Raw genomic sequence first — 14,591 nt, forward strand, 5'->3', positions numbered from 1 at the left:
ATGGAGTATTATGGACCATAGCCTGGATGGTTACCAAATGTTCAATGTTTTTGCTGAGCCTTCACAAGCAGGGAGAGCTAAAGGTGGGCTTGTGACAGCTATCTCTGTAAAGTATAACCTAACACACATGGCTCGAGTGGTGGAATCTCCTTGGTACCAATTACTTATGATCAAGGACTTATTTCCAGTAACCCTTCTTATAAATTGGTATTATAATATATTTGATCCCCATGCAACCTCAGTCATTGAAAAATTACAGGAGGAAATTGTTAAGGTTACAAACAGGGTTTTCCCTCTTTTTATTATATGGTTAGGCGATTTTAATTGTGTGTTGTGCAAGTTTAGTGGGTCTAGAGTCTGTGGATTGGTGGATTCAACTGACCAGCCTATGGCTAATTTTACCCATTCGAAACAACTCAGATCCGGGAACAACCAACAGTAACCAACACACATGAGGGGGAGGTACAGGTTATTAACCTATCTTCAAAAACCCTGACGCCCAATATGATCTCCCTTCTTAGCAAAGGTCTCAACTTTAACCCTTTCGCTAACACTGATATCTGCAGATTAAAGATTGATTTGTTCAAGTTTACACGTAAATTGAAATTGAAAAAGCATTTTTCTAACAAAATCATGTCTAATAAAAACTCTACGAACATCCCCACTCAGTTTGAATCTGATGTTTTAACTATCAATGACATTCAAGCTACACACCTCTTACTCTCTCTAACTGATTTAGAACAAACTCCTCAGGATATGGATACTTTACTAGAAGAACTTAACATTGAATCAGATTTTAGTATTGTCAGTGGGCTCAAATCCAAATCCAAATGGATTCCAACTCTACCAGGAGGTAATTCTATTGATAACTTTTATAAAAGAGTATTGGAGGACATTGACAAACTAGAACAAAAAAATGTTAAACGCACCTTCAGGTACAAGGATAACTTGACAACAGGAGAACGGGCAGCCATGAACAGCCTCACTAAAGACAATGACTTAATTATCAGAGAAGCAGACAAGGGAGGGAATGTTGTTATTATGAACAGAGTAGACTACGACGAGGAAATTCTCAGTCAACTGCATGATAACACATGTTACGAACATCTTGACTACAACCCTATAGCATCTCTAACCACCAATATCAATCGATCTCTCATTACCTGGAAAGACAATGGTCTAATCAATGAGGACGAATATCTTTACATGAAAGTACTCAAACCCTCCTACCCTTGGTTATATACCCTTCCCAAGGTACACAAACATCTCCCTTTTCCTCCCGGTCGACCTATCATTTCTGGCATAGGGGGTTCAACTGAGAGATTAGCAGAATACGTTGACTTATTTTTAGGGCCCTTGGTACGCAATCTACCATCCTTTATCCAGGACACTAAACACATTTTGAGCATTCTTTCCGATCTTCAATGGCAACCAGGCAATTTTCTAGTTACTATGGATGTGGTAGCTCTGTATACTAGCATCAAACCGGAACTTGGATTGGAGGTTTTAACCAAAACTCTACAGAATCGACCAGCCACCTTGTGGCAACACACCAACATGCTTGTCTCCATGATGGAACTCATCTTAAATAACAATATTTTCATGTTTAACAACGTATGGTACAGACAAATAAAAGGGGTCGCCATGGGCTCTAAATTTTCCCCCTCGTTCGCTAATTTGTTCATGGGGGCACTTGAAAATAACCTAATTTGGGGTACCCAAGGAGCGAAATTTATAGACTCAATAGTATTTTGGGGAAGATACATAGACGACTGTTTATTGATCTGGTCTGGCACACATGAACACTTGATGGAATTTCATAGACATCTAAACCACAACACGTGGGATATGAGTTTTACAATGGAGGCTAGCCTTGATAAAATTGAGTTCCTTGACTTAGAAATATACATTTCGGACAATAAACTGAACAGTAAACTTCAGAAAAAACACTGCCTGCAATGCGATTCTGCACGCCAGCAGCGCTCACCCATCCCACCAGATTAGTTCTATACCATTTGGTGAATTCCTAAGAGCTCGCAGAAACTGCAGTAATGAACAAGATTTCAAAGAGACATTGAGGGAAATGCAGGAACGTTTCAAAAAAAGAGGCTATTCAGATGACCTACTTAAGACAGCAACTTCTCGGGTCATGAAAATCAAAAGAACAGACACACTGAAGGAAAAACCCACCAACAAGACAAGTGATCCTGGGACAATCCGCATGATCACTGATTTCAGCAACCATCACCAAGCCTTACGGAAAACTTTCAGTAAACACTGGAACATCCTCAAGAAGGACAAGAACATTTCAGACTTCATAGGAGAATTCCCACAGATCACCTACAGGAGAGGTAGGACCTTGAGGAACAGATTAAGCCGACGATCCCTCGCAGCAACACAAAGGACAATTGGCTAACAAAACGAAACACAGGTTTCTATAAGTGTGGGTTCTGCTCTATGTGCCGGTGGGCAAAAAACAAAACTACTGAGTTTCATGACTCCAATGGAGAGACCTATGTTATCAGGACCAATATCAATTGTACTACACGTTATGTAGTATACATTATCGAATGCAAGAAAATTTATGTGGGCAGCACAATCCGCCCCCTCAAGGAAAGAATAGCTGAACACATTATGCACCCCCAAATCATTCTCCTCCATCTTGTGAGTTGCAGCCTACATGTGGCCCAGATTGCAGTAAGCAGAGTCCAGGAAGTGGTAAGGAGACAGACTAGTGCTGTCTCTTCCCAAGACAAAAAGCTGTTTAAAAAACGATTTTCACTTTCTGTGCTTACTGTCTATGCCTGTGGTTGTTACAGTTTAAAATTTGTAGTTTTAGCCTGCCTGTAATTGCATATTTTATCACCTGTGTTGTGTTTTAAATGTGTGGTTTTCCCTGCCCATGATTGCCTTCATTTAGTGTTGAATTGTGGGATGTGCAGTCCAACCTCTGTAGTTTGCCCCTCTAATTCCTTGGTGACAAATCAGTTTTCCCTCCAAATTTCTCCTTTGCTCTGTGCTTAGGCCTGTGTGCTCAAACAGTGCACCCCCAGCCTCCATTTTGTGTTCACAAGCCAGTGAGGCCAGCCCCCCTGCCTCCCCCCTCCCCCCCTCCCAGCAACAGGGATTTTCTACATCAGAGGGTGCTTCTGTGAGCTGTTGAAACTGTATTTACTGGGGCCTGTGCACTTCGTTTTTTGGCCAGCAGGGGGAGTAAAGCTTTATTCAATCAGTATTGTTAGATTTCGAGTTAGTGAAGCCTTTACCTGCTGAAGTCCAAATTTGTGGATTGAGCCTGTCTGTCTCCTAGGAGATTCTGAACAGGAGCAAGCAGCTCCCCAAACCCCACCCCCAGGCCAGCAGACCATTGGCTATTCAGCTACCAGGCAAGTCTGAGCCCTCCCCTCACACCAGCCCAGGCCCCTAAGGCCTTGCTGGGTGCACCCCCAAATCATTCTCCTCCATCTTGTGAGTTGCAGCCTACATGTGGCCCAGATTGCAGTGAGCAGAGTCCAGGAAGTGGTAAGGAGACAGACTAGTGCTGTCTCTTCCCAAGACAAAAAGCTGTTTAAAAAACGATTTTCACTTTCTGTGCTTACTGTCTATGCCTGTGGTTGTTACAGTTTAAAATTTGTAGTTTTAGCCTGCCTGTAATTGCATATTTTATCACCTGTGTTGTGTTTTAAATGTGTGGTTTTCCCTGCCCATGATTGCCTTCATTTAGTGTGTTGAATTGTGGGATTTGCAGTCCAACCTCTGTAGTTTGCCCCTCTAATTCCTTGGTGACAAATCAGTTTTCCCTCCAAATTTCTCCTTTGCTCTGTGCTTAGGCCTGTGTGCTCAAACAGTGCACCCCCAGCCTCCATTTTGTGTTCACAAGCCAGTGAGGCCAGCCCCCCTGCCTCCCCCCTCCCCCCCTCCCAGCAACAGGGATTTTCTACATCAGAGGGTGCTTCTGTGAGCTGTTGAAACTGTATTTACTGGGGCCTGTGCACTTCGTTTTTTGGCCAGCAGGGGGAGTAACGCTTTATTCAATCAGTATTGTTAGATTTCGAGTTAGTGAAGCCTTTACCTGCTGAAGTCCAAATTTGTGGATTGAGCCTGTCTGTCTCCTAGGAGATTCTGAACAGGAGCAAACAGCTTCCAACTCCCTGGCCAGCAAACCTTGTCTGAGGTTGCTGGGACCTTATATGGTGTGCTAGTGGTTGGCACATGTGTACACTGATTGGTGGTTGTACCAGGTATTTCTATTGGGTTAGGGTTAATGTCCTCATTGGTTGGGTATTTGAGGGTTCTGATTGGTTTCTCGGTCTGTGATTCAATCATTGCAGGGTTGGGGCTAGGGTTAGAGCTTTAATTGGAAGTAGTGATTAGGGTTTCTGGTGTGATTGGTTGTTGGACCAGTTGTGGGACTAAGAGTAGGGTTAGGCTTTCTATTGGAAGTAGGGAATAGGGCTACCTGTACCAGTGGCTGCTTTGACTTGGGTTGGGACTACTGATGGGGCTAGGGCCTTTATTGGCCGTAGAGATCAGGGTTTTTGAAATGAATGGATACTTGGACTAGGGTTAAGATTGGCTGCAAGGTCCTGGTCTCCTATTGGTTCTAGATGCTAGGGCTAGTGTTGTGATTGGATAGTGTTAGGGCTAGGGTTCCCATTGGCTGAAGGGGTCACCTGATTACTAGGGCTACAAAAAAGGCCAGGCTAAGGGCAGAGAGGACAAGGGTAGTTGCCTGTTTGGGCCTGTTAAGGGCAGAGAGGACAAGGGTAGTTGCCTGTTTGGGCCTGTTAAGGGCAGAGAGGACAAGGGTAGTTGCCTGTTTGGGCCTGTTCGAGCCTGGTCGGGACTAGGGCCAGAAATGCTGCCCTTATTCTCATAAAAAAAAAAACCCTTCACTCTTTTATCCCTCCACTATCCTTTTTTTCTATAAAAATTAACAGACTAACATGTTCACTTCTCAAATTCCATGTTCCATATTCAACTATACTAATATACTGCCCAAATAACTGAATAACATATCCTCTACTCAAATTACTTCATATTTATACTATACTAATTTTCAACACTAATCCTTTATGGGTTCCGGAGTGGCGTGCTACTCGCCAAAAAGCGCTTCAACACCCATCAGGGGTAACAAGTGCTATATGAATGCTAATCTTTCTTTTCCTTTTATCCATCCGCTATCCTTCTCACTCCAAGTAACAGACTAATATACACCACTGAAATTACCTCATATTTCATCTATCCTTCTGCTATAATTCCAAATCCAAATAACTGACTAACCTATCCACCACTTAAAATGTACTTGCATGTTTCACTATACTAATTCAACACTAATCCTCTGTGGGTCCCGGAGTAGCGTGCTACCCGCCGAAAAAGCGCTTCGACGCCTCATCAGGGGTAGTAAGCGCTATATAAATGCAATTACAATACAATACAATACATTAGAGCCATCCATAAACAGGATCCAAGGTACCCTGTTGCTTTGCACGCGGCTGCGTGCGGGGAACAATCTATGGACAAACAAGTCTCATTTTTTGGGATTGACACTGTACCAATCGGAGTACGAGGCGGTAACAGAGAATTGAAGTTGAGACGGTTGGAGGCAATGTGGATTCTCCGCCTTCGTTCCGTGTCTAATGGGTTAAATTTTGACCAAGAGATGCAATTCTTCCTAGGAGACTAACTTCTCTATTCACAATTCCTGCATACATGTGCATTTTTATGTACACAAATACTTCTTCTGAAGCTAAGACACACATAACAATTTTGTCATTTACTGTAGTGGATGAACTGTTATCAACATTGTATTTACGCCACTAATACCAGTCTTACGTTCAGTCACCCCCAATGAGGTTTACATGGGGCATCCATTGGTACAAATAGGATGGTCCCATAGTACACTTTTGTAATATATGAGGCAAGATTTTATCTCACAATGGTATTGCATTCACTGTATATGTGGGTAATAACTAGTTGCTGGTATTAACAGCGAATTGTGGCTATTGTCACGTTAAACACTTGTTTTTTATTCGTCGTATGTAAATTCAAATATGGGCAAACATGAGTTATTTGTACAAAAATGTAAAGTCCGTATGTTTTGTACCACCGTCACCACTGCATGGTGTGGATCGGATGCATGACCAAACACTTTTGCATGTCGACCTCTACTTTTTGTACCCGGCTTCTTTCAAAGACCATCGTAATTTTATTCTTTATTTTTAACAAATCCCATTTCTTTCATGATCGTGCAAATTGCTTCTATTGAAGTAAGACGGTTTCGTTGCTACTCCTAGAGGCGCACCCGCTTCCGGGTCTCTTGACGCTCTAGTCTTCCACATACGGGGCCCTTCTTGTGTTTTTAACGACTTCCGGGTCGGCATCACGTGTCCGCACCCGGAACCTTCTTGTGGGAGTACTCGTCCTGCCGGCTTTCGTTTCACCAAACGGGTACGTTTATGAGTTTTCTATCGTCTTGACCACCTTTTTATCTCGATCCGACCTATTCACAAGTATTAAATGAGTAGACATACATGTGGTACTGGAGCGAGCATACTGACTCTCTTACTCCTTTCGTTACACACAGATCATATGCCGAGACACTTCCTTATTATCAGAAATTTCAGAGTGGATGCTTTCACCATTGAGTGACTGATGTACTACAGGCGTTTTGAGCACTATTTACCTACCATTAAGGTGAGACACCCTTAAAACTGTTGTGCTTTTGTCAACTTCGTGCGCCCCTCTTTCTTTTATAACTTTTGGCGATCCAGACAGTACCTGGTGATTTATAATTTCATTGTTATTTACTCCTATCCAGCGCCATTACTGAATGAACCACTAACGACTTTGGAGCTACACAATAGTTTCACGAAAAGACTTTACCTGGTCTCGAGCGGGGCCGGGTCGGAATTATCACCGGCAAAGCGGTGAGCTCCATGATGTTTTTTGACCCTTTTTGCATATTGATAGTGTTAGTATTCTCTAACACTGCCCACGATCTGCTTATAATGCTCTATGTCGTGTTAACATTGGTTCTGATACGTCCCCTTGCCCCTTTGTTTCCCTCTCCTTGGTAATGCTACAGACCTGTGGTTCCATACCTTCGCGCTACAGGTAGGAAGCGGAAAAAAAAACCCCGCCCCCCCCTTTTTTTATTTTAATTTATTTTGTCTCACTAATTTTTGTTCGGTACAAACCGACCGCAGCATGACGTTATAGATAAATAATCTTCGTCCGTGCACTACCGCCTCACCCATCACTCGCACTTTAGTCACGGGAACTAGGTTTTCACTAAATATCTTCCAAGTCTTTTAGATCGTGTCACAGACGTGCCCAATGGGAATCACGCTCCTTTATGCACCGCCATCTAGACACTTTTTGGGGCCAGTATATTTATATCTATGGTGTTTTTGTGTGCTTCCACAAGACAGTAAACTCGCCACTGTTACGATTTCCACCTGCACTAGAATCAACTAGATCCACAAATTATTACAAAAAAGTCTTCTTGATATGTCATGTGAATAGTATATTCCATTATGTATTTTGTATCCTCCCCAGCCCTGAGGAGTCGTACAAGCATTGTTACAGCTCGACGACGAAACACGTGTCGGCTGGCCATCCATGAAATAAAAAAAGGAATCGCATCACCCTTCGTTTTCCTTTTTGTAAATGCTGTTACCTGTATTCACTTATGTCCATTGAGACATCCCTTACTGTACTTTTTATTGGTGTGCATTAGGTTTTCGTTTTTGTCTTGTATGTTGTGTGCTCGTCACACAATTGGAGGGGTTTAGGGCATTTATCCCCTCACCTATTAGCACCCTGACCTATCAGTTTCACCTGCACTACCGTGAGCAGTGCGCCCAGTATTTCCCTAACTCTAAAAAACCCTAGTTCTCTTTTGGCTATGGAGTGTGTAAGTGACATTATACATGTAGCGCCACTATTGTTATGGTCTAAAGTTTGGCAATCTGATGAACTGAAATTGACTAAGGACATTTTACAAGATTGCCTTAAACTTGACCACTCTATGGAGATTCCATGGCTCCTATATGTTAGGGATACCTTTTACAAGATTGGGTTAGGTAATATGTTTGAAAACCCTGATATGATTGGCAAGGATTCTAAGTTAACTATCAAAAATGCCTACTGTTCTAATTTGGGTACCTTAAGAAATAGTGAGCATGCACTGTATGTTAGGGGCAAATTGCAGCGGCCTTTATACTTATCGCATATCATCCATACGCAATGGCGTTTTTATTTGACAAGGTTTCGCCTTAGTACATTACACTTCCTTTTTGCCTTTCCAAAGCAAGGGGGGTGTGGTGTGAGTCTACCTCCTTGCCCCTGTAATGATAGGGTTTCGCAAAATACTTTGCACCTTATCCTTTTCTGTGCTTTGTATAAGGTCCCAAGAAACACATTCATTAGACCTGTTTTATTATCTTTTGGATCATGCTATTACAAAGAGGGCTACGAGCATTTATTGTCCTTGTCAACTCCAAGTATTTGTAATGCTGTACTGAGTTTTATTAGAACGGCCTTTGCTATTCGAAACCGATATTGAAATAAGTTACTGGTGGAAATTTCCATAAATGTTTCTCCTGTTGGCCTGTTAATGAAATCTACTTAGCACTTTATGTCCTGTCCATATATATGATCAAGGTTATTTTTTAATGCATTGTAAAGCCTAACTATGTAAATATGTATCGTGGACTTTTATGACAAATTATGTACTTTTATATTGGTGTATACTTTTATGACTCCTTTTTCGGAATCGAAATAAAGTTATTTGAATCGAACTGCCATGCCCCAGGATACTGGAGACTTCTAGGTAGTTTCAATCCCCTGCCCTATTACATACTAGGGGCTTATGGGGTAGGTCATGCCAATTACAGGGGTACCCCACCGTACCATAATGTACACTAGTGTATGTTGGGTGTCTTAACTGTATTCTAATGTGTTCCTTTTAGCTTTGCACTGGCCCTGGTTAAACAGAGCCCAGGGTCAGTCAGAGTCAGTTACCACCAGTTCCAGTCAGCAAAAAGTTGGGGGTGCCCAGGGCACAGCATGACTTTGCAACAATACGGGGAAGTACAGTCATTTTTATTGCGGCCAGTCTCCCAAACCAAGCTAGTTTAAGGCGGGACCAGTCGGAGAGGGCTTTGGTAACATGCTCAGCGAGGAGGGCATAGTTTAAGGACAGGGTCGGGGCTAGTCGTATACCCAGGTACCTGATTGCACCCATTGGAAAGCGAAGTCCCTCTGCAAGTCCACAATATCAATGTCCGGAACAGATGTTGAGTATTTGCGATTTAGACAAACTTTAAACCCCGCAGCTTTTTGGAAGGCAAGGAGTTCCGCAGACAGACACTGCAAAGAGGGGGTTGGTCAGAGCCAAGATGACAGTGTCTGCATACAGACTGACTTTATGGACATCTGCTCCGAAACGGATCCCTGAAAGACCGGCATGAGACCGAATGCCCTGGGCGAAAGGCTCCATATAGAGCGCAAAAAGTAACAGGGAGAGGGGACACCCCTGCGGCATCAGACTAGTGATGGGAAAGGAGGCAGACCGGCACCCATTCACCCGCACCACCGCTGTGGGAGCCGTATAGAGGCACTGAATCCATCGCAGGAAGTGGTCGCCTATACCGAAAGCTCTCGGCACCGCAAACATATAGCCCCAGTCCACACGGTCGAATGCTTTCTCCGCGTCGATAGAAAGCAGGAAGGCCTGCACCTTAGATCGGTGTACCAAGTCCATGAGATGGAGCAACCTCTTAGTGTGATCACCCCCTGTCTAGTTGGGATAAACCCCGCTTGATCGGGGTCAATCACTCCGTCCATCAGAGGGCTGAGCCTCGCAGCCAACACTCCAGCAAATAACTTAGCATCAATGTTGAGGAGCGAGATCGGCCTATAAGAGCCGCATTCCGTAGGTTCCTTCCCTGGTTTGCGAATGAACGTTATTGCTGCCTCAGTCATGGAAGGAGTGTTGATTATAATAGTGTTAATTATATGTAATAAGACAGTGGTTACTTCAATTTTTTTTATTAGAGGCAGAACAGAAGTAATTAAAATGAAACTGGAGGCTGAGGTTGAACAATTACATTTGACAACATGACCGAATGGAAATAAGGTTTCTCTAGCAGATTTATGGACTGCTATAGAGGAGAAAAAACGGTCTGAATAAGGAGGCTGTTCAGAAGTTAGAGAGCTGCAGTTTGTGTATTGACTGAATTTCAGGATTCTCAGAGGCAAGATGTCTAAGATTTAAGGGGTTGGATCCATTTTGATTGGTGAATGGACTAGGGATGTAAAGTGCACATTTCATGTGAAATGTAGTTTAGTGTCTTATACTTTTTCCAGAGTAAACTTCCAACTACATTTCCCATGAAACATTCACTGGCAGTTGCTATTTTACAGTAAAGAACCTAATTATTGCATCTTTTTAGACAATAGAACTGAAAAATTGATGCAACAGTCAGAACATTTCCTATTCACATTTCCAAAAAATAGCAAACTCAGTTTATCTGCTGTAAATGCAGGTGTGAAATCAGATGAATACAAAATATGGTGGGAAGCACCCAGTTAACTAATTTAGGCCTTTTAGCACTTTGATGCTACCGGATCCTCAAGGGGGGATAAAACTGGGGATATACAGGTTAAAATAGGAGTGGAGCAATTAACTACAACAAACGTGGTGCTTAAGACATCTGAGACAACCAAAACCATCTAGTGCATGACAACCTGTTTGGGGTCGTGGGCAAGCAAATACTGCTGAAGTGGGTTTTATTGTCTGCCAATTTGAATTCCAATGTTCTATAGGAACATGTTGAAAAGCATAATTTGGAAAATAAATCCATTGACTAACTGCCATAAGCTCTCAACTTGGTATAGTATACACTAGAAGCCCGAGAGATTTGGCCTCCCAGTGCCAAAAGTCTCCAGACTGATAACCAAGCAGGCAAAAGTAATCAAGGGAACAGGATGCCCGGACCCTCAAGAACTTGGCGCACGGCAGATGGGCCTCCTTACTGTACGAGCTCTTGCCCTATTTTTCAGCTTGGCCTTAAAGCAGGAGCAAATGAGGCTGCACCTGGGGCTACTTTAAACTGTACTGGTACAGCTGGAGGTGACAAGCATGACAGACGTTGCCACTTTTGTGCAAAAGCAGGAGGAATCATTTATCCATACCCTATGCATCTGTGAAAAGCGGATCCACCTAAGAAAATCCTGGCTGCTCCCAACATGGCGTGCTCTAAACATTAGAACTTGCAACGCAGCCTTTGAAGCATGCCTGAGAAGATTCCTGCAGTTTCTAAAGCGACCCTGGCACTACCTACATATATACCGGATGCTGTACCTTCATTAGAGTGCTGAAAGCATCACACTCCAAGTGCTCAATTCTTTTAGTGGGCTTAACATGTTTTTGCTCTACAGAATGCCTAATTGTGACAAAATTAGCACTCCACCTTTGAGAAATTTTTGTTAGTAGTATTGAGCATGGACAAGTGCATTTTTGATTGAAACACATTTTCTGCTATGGGGTCAGTTCTTTAACCAATTTACGGGCAAAAAAATGCCCTTTAGATCTTTTACGTATTTTAATATTTAGCACCCTACATTTACGTATTAAAAATAAAGGGATTTTTGATCACTTTTCAAAATTTCAGCTATGTCTAACTTATGTAGGTTTTAAGCCTTCCATTAGGCCAACTTAAGTATTTCTAACCTAAGTAAGAGTACCTCTTTGAGTGACAACGCCTCAATGAAGGCCTGTGATGCGCCACAAAACTATACACAACTCTTATTAGAGTGGTTAAGGGAAAGGACACTTTCTTTACGCAACCCTCCCCTACTCCAAGTGGTGGCATGCTCCATCAGGTTCACCCGGACTCCTAAAGGTCGGGTGGGATCAACCAGATTTCAGGGAGTTCTTATGAAGGTTGTTTAAGGGGGCATAATGTAAAAGATCAAATTCCTCGCACTCCCAGGATATCCATTTATGGGTGGGTCGGACCTACCTTTAAAAAAAGCCATCCCTGTTTATTTAGCATCTTATTAATGTTAGTTTCAAGTCCAGTGCTGCTATTGACCAGGGGACCGCATGGGAAGGTCAGGAGGGATGCATGCGGCCCCATGGCTGTACATTTGATTCTCACTGCTTCAGAGGATCAAGGCAGCTGCTCTGCACCAGCCTCCAGTGCATAGGGCTCAGAGGTGAAACAGCAGACCAGTAGGCTAGACTGCCAATGGAAATTGCAGGTGCTTTGGCGGTTAGTGGTTGAGGTATGTAGAGGGAACCATAGGTTGGCCATTGTCAGGTTTTAATATCCCTGGGGGTTCATGCAGGTGTGCCGCCTTCCTGATTGAGGGAGGGGGAGATTAAAACGACCTGTTGGGCCACTACGTGGCTAAGTTGTAATTCAATAGTTATCTAGGCCTGTTTTCATTGCGTGAGGAAAACAACCTAAAAATAAACACTGAAGAAAAGCCTTTTTCTACTAACCAGACCTCAGTGCCCGGACTCTTAAATTAAAAAGTGTCAGATTGGCTCATAGCCAATTGACAAGCTAACTTATTTTAAAGTCCCTAGTATAGGCGACCACTGGTACCTAGTGCCTGCAAGTTGGTTTTCCCCTTGGTGACTGCAGTACTTGCGTCAATGAGTGGGACAAGGTAAAACGTGACAGCCAGTGTCACTACAGACTAAGGGTTGTTAAAGACTGCCAACTCTAATTTGCCATTCTAAACAATGGTTAAGCCCATGACCCTTTAATGTGTGCAAGTAACTTATACAGCAGGCATATCTAGTCCTAAATGAAGCGTATTAGAAACATAAGTGTTCAACATGTTCTAGCAGTAAAAAAACTGCAACTGTCGTTTTTACTGAGAATGGTAGCCCCATTGGAGAGTACAGACCAACATGCAGACACTCCAGTGTGCTAACTTCTGAACGGGACTACTAATGCTGGTCCTTCAAGGAATCAAACAACTTGTTACAGTAAGCCTGACCAAACACCATAGTCTAAAATAATATAACTTGTTGCTACATGCAACGTTTATGTTGCCTGTTTCCCAGTTCTCTAGTGGATGTTTGCCACGGCCGGCCACAAGAGCATTCTGTCGCCTGGGAAGAAGTGTCATCCGCACCCAGAATAGGTAATAAGGCCTGGTGCTGTAGGAGTAAACTCCTGGCAGGAAGCCACAGTGTTGGCCCAAAAGCCAAGCTTCAAAGAGGAAGTCCCTGTTGAAAGGCAAATAGTAAACACTAGAGGTGCTGCTCACAGGCTGGAGGGGTGTTTTTTTTTTTGGGGGGGGCGGGGGGGGGGCAACACTGGCCATAAAGGTTTTTCCATGGATGTGCAGCCCACAGTTAGTCACATCGTTAGGGTAGGCCACCGTGCTCCACACACCAAGAGCGCAGACACCTTGGGAAGAACAGAGCACTCTGGGGTAGCTAGAGGCCAGACTTCACTGGAAGTGGTCATCAGGTGGAAAGACTGCAACCTCACCTGAGGGCACTGTGCATAAAAGGACCACCAGTGGCACCAAGAACTCTAGTCTTGCCTGACTGCAGAAGAGGCCCGAATGACTACCCTGAAGACATTGGAACCAGCAAAGAGGCTGCACCAAAGTTGGACAGCACCTGCTGCTCCTTTAGCTAGCGGAGAAAAGGACTGCCTGTGCTCTGCTCGTGGAGAAGTTGTCACCCGAGCCCAGCCAGAAGCAAGAGAAAGTCAGTTTGTAGACTTTCAGTTCACAGCACAGGACCACAAAAGGTGAAGTAGCCTGCATGAAGAAGCTGGTAGCAGAATCCCCTGATCGCGCCTCGCCCACGAGCAGCCTAAGAGACCAGGACCCGAAGCTCAAAAGTTGCACCCGGGTCTGCTGGACCCAGGAGAATCACTGGACTGTAGCATAGTCGCCCAGAAGCAAAGTTATCACCAAAAGGAGGGAAACAGATTCTGCAGAGCCGGGCAGCTCATAACAGTGGCAACTGGACTTGTGCTGATCACAAGAGTGTAGAGGGACATCAACCCCTGTGACCAAAATCACCTCATCAGGGCCGTGGACGGAGTAGCTGCCCCAGGAAGACCTTCATCTTTGAATATCTATAGCATCCAGTAAACCCAAGCATCAGGAGCAAACTGTGGAAGTCAATTGCATGGAGCCACAAATGCTGCAACTCAAGACTCCTTTTAGCAAGGTACCCGTTTAATACCTTATACCTTGTTGGTCCCCTTTACTGGCTCTCTGCCGAAGTTGGTCAGCCAAAGTAACCACATACCATTTCAAAGTTTCTTTAAAAACGTTTACGTCAAATTTTTAGACTGTTCCAATTCTTGTTCACGCTTAAGTTATGGGCTGATCTACTGTTTCTTGTAACTTCCATATCTCCAGAACCCTCTAGTGGATCTCTCGTTTTGGTGCCCATAAATTCATTAAAATATCACCCATTTTTTATAAATTTGTCTGATTTAGAGGGTCTAGTTTTTCCTCAACTATTTTGGTGCTGTTTAAATGCTTTACACGGGTTTCTTTATGTAAGCCTGACTGCTTAGAACCACAGGTAACCTGTG

The sequence above is a fragment of the Lissotriton helveticus genome, chromosome 1_1, assembly GCF_964261635.1.
Source record: "Lissotriton helveticus chromosome 1_1, aLisHel1.1, whole genome shotgun sequence".
In the NCBI taxonomy this organism is placed as follows: domain Eukaryota; kingdom Metazoa; phylum Chordata; class Amphibia; order Caudata; family Salamandridae; genus Lissotriton; species Lissotriton helveticus.